This window comes from Frankliniella occidentalis, unplaced genomic scaffold (assembly GCF_000697945.3).
Source record: "Frankliniella occidentalis isolate FOCC.00 unplaced genomic scaffold, Focc_3.1 Scaffold118, whole genome shotgun sequence".
NCBI lineage: Eukaryota > Metazoa > Arthropoda > Insecta > Thysanoptera > Thripidae > Frankliniella > Frankliniella occidentalis.
Window position 1 is genome coordinate 678173 of NW_026267246.1, and position 8144 is coordinate 686316.

The following is an 8144-nucleotide window of genomic DNA, read 5'->3' on the forward strand; positions in this document are numbered from 1 at the left end:
GTTAACTCTCAGATATTTGATGGTGTCCGGTGGAGTAACTAATCAAACTGATACCTCGAGGAACAAAATTAGTGACTTTTGGGGCCGAAGGCCTATCTACGACTCTGCCTTTTGCCCGACTCAGGTGTCAGCGCCGCAGGCCTAGGTAGATGTATGCCAGGCGCGTCGCAGCGTAACAGTGTTTCGTGAGATATCGCGAAGCCTGTTCCGTGAGACGTGGTCTGGCGTACATCTACCTAGTTTTACTTTGTATGCTCTATAAGAGGGAACATGCAAGTTGTTGAAAAAGTCAACCATGCGTCAGAAATAATTGTTTTAGTATCAACGCGCGCAGGGTCCCCGCCAACTCTCCTTAGTTGGGTGCGGCAACGTTTTCACCCATGGTTGTACTGTGTCCTGTATCATTTTTGCACCGGTGATGAAGTGGGTTGCTGATCCATTTCGCTTAACTTCGATAAAGCTAAAGCACACGGAATCCATTGCAAAATCATCTTCTGTTTTGAAATCCGCGCTATTGAACGTCCAATAGGGTATTTCAATGGAGTGCTGAACTGAACTAAGAAGAACGAAAGCGAATGCAGAGAGCGGAGGTGGGGGTGGAGGGGAGCCCCCCTGCCCCCGTAGGGCTACTTATTAGTTCCGAGAAGCGCTCCATTGAAATACCCTATCAACCGATGACCCTGGTCGAGTCGGCATTCTTTTATGTCTTAGATCAGGGGACGAAATCACTAAAGATTAGAATGTCACATATTTACCATACATACTAAACTTTTGTATGTAACATTCTAATCTCATGCGAAAGTGTATTACATACTCGGTTCGTGTTATAGGAAGCAATCCACCTAAACATTATTATATTATTCTGAAATCAAGAATGGCGTTTTCTGGGTGGGTGATATACCGAGTTTGGGTCCAAAAAAGCGTTCCGGTGAAGCTAAAAAGGTGAAGAGTGAGAAGAACAACAAAACGGGAATCACTATTCTGTAGCATATTAACTTTGGTTTTCTTGTTCCCCGCGTATTCTTTTGCATTTCGGCTTTACCGGCTTCACCACCGAGGGGGAACCAACTTGGAAATTTGGTGAACTGTGAATATATTCAAATATTGAATGTCACTGAATACCAGTGAATATCACTGAATACCAGTGAATATCACTGAATACCAGTGAATATTCACTGTGATTGTTGATTAATATCCTTGAATATTGATGAATATCGATGAACATCGATGAATATTTTGAATATCTTGTGAATATTCGCAAATACCACCTGAATACCTATTAGATATTAACCAGCGGGTGCACCGTGAATAGTCGAAGTTGATGCCCCCTCGTTCACCACCTACTTAAGTTTCCTTGTTAGTCACGTGACATAGTGCATGGTGCAGCGCCCCGTCTGGGCCGCAGAGCGTTGAGCTGCATGGTTTGTCAGACTGCGTGCGGGGATTGCACGCCGGGGTGTTGCGAGAAGTACGGGATGGGGTGGAAGAGGAAAAGGGCGCGCTTGGAGGGGTGGGGCCCCCCTGAGTCCTCTCCTGTTCCGTCTGCGGCCCCCCTCACTGCATGCCTTCCCTTAACGTGGAAAGGCGAAGGTAAGGGGGAAGGGGGGAGGCCTCGTAGGGTCCTAGCGGGCCCAGCAAGAGGCAGCCCACAGGGACAGTAAACAGCCTACACATGCCGCCCAAGAAATCTCGCACTGCCTGCCTTACGAAGAATCCCCTCTCCCTTCCTACCTTCTCTCTCCTTCCTCACCGTGCTCACCATTATATGCTGGCTCCACCTTGCAGCAGTCCTGCCACGCCAACGCCAAGGCTCTCTCCGAAACTTTTTGCGGAGCTACCCGGCGGCGCGGACCAGGCGCAGAGAGAAATAGAGAGAGGGAAAGAGGGGGGGGGGGGGGCAACAGGTCCCGGGAGCGGCAAATGATTACGGAAATCATCATGGCCATCAACTTTGCTATGTGCCACTCATTTCGCTTAGCCCGCTCAGCTGATATAACACTGGACAGGAAAGTAAAACTAGTCGAAGTCCCAGACTTTAGGGAGCGCAATTTCAAAAGACACTTAAATTTAAAAATCGGTGCCCGCTTGATTTTCAAAAATCCTGTTTTTATTTTTAAAATATGAGAATGTTCAACACTAAATTTCCTGGTATGAATGTCAGGCGGCTCCCCCGCTAATTTCTCAGATTATTACGTTTTATTTCTTCAAATTGGTATAGGGCTATTTCAAATAATGGAAAAAAAAATGAATGATCTCCCCTCCGTCTCTCTCAGCCCGCGATATTGCCTGAAGTTTGCGATTTAGCGTCCATTTTAAAGTAACTTCATTTGTAATTTTGGAACAACAAGAGAGAACTGGAAAGAGAAAGTAAAGGCTAAGGGCTAAGGGCCGTTTGGCTCCACTTCTAACCGTTTGGGCACTAGAGGGAACTTCCCACACGGAAATGACCCTTTCAACAAATACATGTTTTTCTTCGGAAATTTGATACATTCCGTCGGGGTAACTAGTCAAAATGAAATCCTTCTCACTAAAATTTGTGTTGATTTTTTTTTGGAGGCCAAGACGACTCTGCCTTTTGGCCGACTAGGTTGTCAGCGCCTCAGGCCTAGGTAGGCGCGTCGCGGCATTCTAGTGTTTCATGAGATTGCGAAGCCTGTTACGCGAGACTTGGTCTGGTGGAGCCTACTTAGCTATGCTAACGTGACATGCCGAGCCACAACGGAAATGATGCCTGTTCTCTCTTTCCGCGCCCATTTGTGACAGGGAGGGCTGCTGCTGCTGTCTGCGTCCGCGTCGCTGAAACAATAAACCCTTGCCCTCACACCGCTATAAAGCATTCCGGTAAGGCTGAAATGCAGAAGAATGCGGGGAAGAAGAATCGCTATGCTTCAATGTGATGACTTCCGTTTTCTTGTTCCCGGCATTCTTCTGCATTTCAGCTTGACCGGAATGCTTTATAAAGCTTGTGGCGCACTTCCAATACAGTGTGGTTGGTACAGTTGCACGGGTTGCAATAACGCCCATCGAAGGGGCCGCGAATGCATTGCGGCTTTGGTGTGTGCAACGCGATGCGGCAAACGACGAGCCGCGTCGGGGGAAGAAAAGAGAAAGAAGAGGGAGCGAGAAGGGGCAGCGGCAATTCTGGGCGCCTGCACCGCCGTGGAGTCAGATATTAGAAATTACCATAAAAATGCAATAACACGGATTCACACCGTGTTCTCTCTCTCTCTCTCTCTCCCTCTCTCTCTCTCTCAAAGCACACACACGCAAACACTCCGACAACCTGCACGCACGGAGCAGCACAGCAGGTGAGGGGCGTAGAGCGTAGAGGCGCGAGGGCTCCAGAGTCCTCTCTACGCCGCGGCAGCGCACCTCCCGAAAGACACATCAAACTGTGGGCCGGAGAGGGGGGGATGGGACGGGGCCTGCAGAGAAATGACAAAAAAAGAGAATGATCCTCTTACGCTCTTCTTTCATTAGCTGAGCGATAGCGAAGCCCATCGTTCTACTGTATCAGACTTTTTTGATTTGGCGTTGATGTTAGCCTATTCCTAGGGAAATACTGAGCATTATTACAAATGTACGCATAATTTCCCGAAAAACTGAAGGATTACTGAGATTCGGATATAGTTGACTCCGATTACTGCTGTACCGAAGGTCAGTCATCCTGCTGTCTTCGGTTCTTTATCGCCACCATAAGTGCTTGCGTCGCAAATGAACCCAGGGGCGAGATTTACGTACACGTCTGCTCGGGTCTCGCGGTCCCTTATGGTCATAGCCGGTCTTATGTCTCATGTATGCAACATCTCAATAAATTGCAGGGAAAGCGTTCGTGAATTCGAATTCTTTTCTGTTATTTAAAGTTCTTCTTAGCCTCCGACCAAATAAGACTTTCTTTCATCAAATAATAGAATTTTGACCGTAGAAGGTTAAAGGTATTCGCCAAATATGCAGAGGTAGGTATGTGCGGTGGCGTCGGTTAACCGCAATCGCCGAGCTCCTTGTTTACCCAGAAAGCCGAGTCCGCTGGGCTGGTCGTGCGCACGCTGTGCGTGGCATGCCGGGCCTGCCTGGAACCCTGGTGCTGCCCCCAGCATCTCCAGCGCCTCCAGCAGCTCACATCTTGTTTCTTCATTTTGTTTTCGCTGCTCTGAGCCGAGCCGGGCAGCTCGGCTGGGTGGCCGGGTGGTACCCCTGCGTTGTGTCTTGACGTGACGTTTGGACGGAACGTGCCCTGCATCCGTCTCTCCATTTGGAGCGGGGCCGTTCTTAAACGACATCTCCGTGTCCCTGCGCAGAGCGCTCTCCGCTGTCCATGCGTCTTGGGATTCGAAACTGGGCATACGTTTTGACCAGGAAAAGTCTTTGACGACACCTAGAGGCAGGGCAGCCTTGGTTAATGGATAATTTTAACCTTTTCACGACTTTCTATTTAATTTTACGTCTAACTGCACAGGAATATTCTCTAATGTGTACAATGAAATTCAAGGGGGTATCCACCACCAGGTACTGGTCGGGTCGCCCGTCCGGTAATAGTTTGATAATAGAGGTTATAGTCAGGTAATAGATGTAATACAAAGGTTATAGGAGTATAGACGTAATAGAGGTAATAGTTGCGTATTAAGGGGGCCTTTATCTCCCAAAGAGCATTTTTGGTACATTTGTCAAAATAACTAGTTTCTGTGGGGATGGAACCTGAGGGTTTACTTCTCAACGCAAAGGGATGGCTTAACACATTAACCATATCAGAATGAAATGAACTTAACTTTGAAGAGGTCCCAAGTATGAGCTTTTATTTTCTAAAGATTTCTTCTTTTAAAGTTAACGCGCACGATTTCTCCGGAGAAAGTGGGTGATAAACTGGTCAAAAGCTCGCTTGTTTCAGTTAATCAAAGACTATAGTCACGGGTTTTATTCAATTTGGAAAAATAAAAATTATCCTTTATTTCTCGCAAAAATTGATCAAGTTGGGAGAAGGCTTATCTAAAGAGACAGAACTTTCTTGGGGCAGCTGCAGCACAAAAACTTGAGAGTCTTGATCTGCTTTCAGGTCTTAAATACATTGTGCTCAGCGGTCAGTAGAAATTAACAATATACTACAAATTGTAGCACAGTTTAAAGATTGTGTCTTCCTCAAGAACTTATTTGGTGCTGTTGTTGCAGGCTGCTGCTCAGGACGACGTCCTTGCTAGAAGAGTGGTCCTTCAGGACCTTTCGGGACCCTCCATTGAGATGGAGGCTTCATTGAGCTTAGCTTCGAGCTGCACCAAGAAGTCGCAATCATCATCCTCACAATTCCCTTCCCTGCCAGCTGATGGGGATGATACAGGCAATTGTTGTTTTGACCGCTGCAAAAAGTTCGGGAATAGTAGGGTCTGTATTATCTCCCTAAAATGATTTTCTAGTGGGCCTTGGTTTGTATTGTCGCAACCTCATGCCTTCACTCTGTTCCATAAAAGCCCCAGACCAGTCAGACACTATGAAACCCGAAATGCAGGGTGACACATGCTGATCACCAGTTGTCTTCAGAATGAAAACCCGCCGTGAGAGTTTGTGTCGAGCTTCTCTGCGGAAGGAATGGCGGGATGAATCATCTGAACCATTTTGACGGTACTTCTTTTTTGTGTCCTTTCTGCCAGGGCCATTCACACTGTCAAACAGCTTGTCAAGAAATAAAATCAAGTCTATAGTTGGAAGACTGTGGTTTAATTGGGTGCCTCTACTAAGAGATTTGAATGTCTTTATTCCAGATGCCACATTCTCACTGAAGACCTGAGCGGCAAGGCTCACCCTCACCCTCATTTTATTTCTGCCACAGGTGCCAAGTGAGCATACGTCAGCTTTGAAATTTTTGAGAGGCCTTTATTCAGTTTTAAAAGCTCTATAATGGGGGCCCACTTGGTAATGCTGCACCCAGAAAACCGTTACTTTGAATTAAATAAATTTTATTTAATTCAACGACAATTTCGTGCCGGAAACCAAAGAAAACTTTTTCGTTCATACAACGAAAAAATTGTTTTCACGGAACAAAAGTTTTGTCATATTGAACAAATTTTGTTTGAGTTAAAGAAATTTTTCTTCTAGATTATTATATATGCCCCAAGTGGGGCAGAAATTATTGCATTAGCTGTTTGCAACAATTGGTGTAAATAAACCAAGCAGAGATTCAGCCCCCAATTGGGGGGCAAATCGTGATAGCTATTTGGCCCAATTGGGGTAAATAGTCGCAGGGTGACCAATCTCCCCAATTGGGGCATCTTCGTATAAGAGCAGCTATTTGCCCCAATACCTCCCCGGACTGTCACTGTCACATCAACGAAAACATCGTCAGTTTGTGATTTACTTAAGTCAAAGTTACGCTCTTCTGGATTTGCCAGTTTCAGTTTTCACATCACTTGTGATGAGATAGTTCCGCACACTTTTGAACCGGTATGGGAAATCAAATAAATGAATTTTCTTCTTTCCATTTACAATAAGATAAATTGGGTCATGCACTCTTTCAGGGGTTGCTGGGGTTGCTGCTCTTAGATCGAGGCCTCCACATTGAGCCCTATTTCCTGGAGTTTGGAAATAACTTGGGGTAGGTGCAAAGTTGCACTTTGGCAAGTGCCATTTACCGGGTAAAAGGCCACTGGTATTTTCCAGTCCTCGCAGAGGCCCCTCACCATGAAAACCAGGCAGTGGTTGGCCTCATGGTCCGTCCTGCCGCCGTCCCCAAAATCTTGAGAGCACTCCACTGTCCCAGCCAGAAATGTGAACTCGAAACGACGTCGAAGTCGACAATCCGTCGATTTAGGTGACAAAATCCCATCGAATTGACGTCGATTTTGGGTCGATCGATGAAATCGACCAAATTTCGACGATGCATTTCTGGCTGGGGTGTCAGTGAGGGGGTTGGAATACAACACCTCATGAACGAATACCTCATCAAACATGGCTGAGCTGATTTTTGATTTGTTCTCCATTTTCTGGAGATATTTTGTTTTCCAGATATTCCAGCCCCTAATTTAATTTTCCCCAGAATATCTTTTAGGGTTTTCAGCCCGCACTTTTGCTTAAAAGCTGTGTAAGCCGGCTTATGCCATCGCCCCTGTGTCTGCCCGTTCGTCCGTCTGTCCGTTTACCAAGAACGTGAGTTAGAGGTCTGAAATTTTCAGGGTATTATTTTTGTCACTTCTGGACAACGAAACGGTTGGTGCAAATCCTGGCAACCACCCCTGATTGGGTATGAGGAGCCTAACAAAGAAATAGCGGTTGATACATGTCGTGTTCCGATCTGATGCCAGTTCTGTTAGGCAGAGGGTGTGAGGGTAACAAGTGAGTACACTCTGGATTTCCACTGAAGGCTGGTTTATTGGCACGACAGGTTGTTCTTTTATAGACAATAACAAATGACTACAAATGACAAGTGCAGGTGTGCCAATATTGCATACACAACAATACATGAAGTGGGAAAAATTTTTTTGGTCTCCTAAGGGATAACTTGGAACAGTAGATCCCTTTGCCCCAAAATTCTGTTCGTTTGGCTCTATTTCTCACCGTTCAGGCGCTAAAGGGAGTTTTACTCACAAAGGTGGCCCAAAAATTAATATATTAATTTTAGAAAATAATTGATGGTCTCCAAAGGGGTGATACGTAAAAGAAGAACCCTTTAGTCTAAAATGTCGTCCGTCTGGCTTTCACTGTTTATTTACAAAAGGGAGTTTTTCTTGCCAAAATCGCTGAAACAGAAATGTTTTTATTTTTTTCAGGAGTACACTTTTGTTTGAGAAGTACGCCGTCGGTTCAAAATTTTCCTCTTAGCAGAAGAGTGGGCTTATTGTATGGTGGCACATCATTAATAAAATGTAAAATGTAAAAAAGGAAAACAAACATTCAGTTCGTTGTTCGGACACGTTCGGACTCATTCACAGTATGCCTGGACGTATATTTAACTTCTCTCTGAAGGGTCTTCCTTTGCCGGATGCTTTGCTGTTAACACAATTTGTTTGTAAGTAACACAATATCTACTGTGTCATTTACTGAGTGTCGTTAATTGATGCTACCTTTTGCTGGACAGGGTCCAGGGGATGGTGAACGTTTTCGCTCTGGCAAAGCTGTAGTGCTCTCAACTGCTGTAAAAAAACTGGTTCCGTGACTGCATG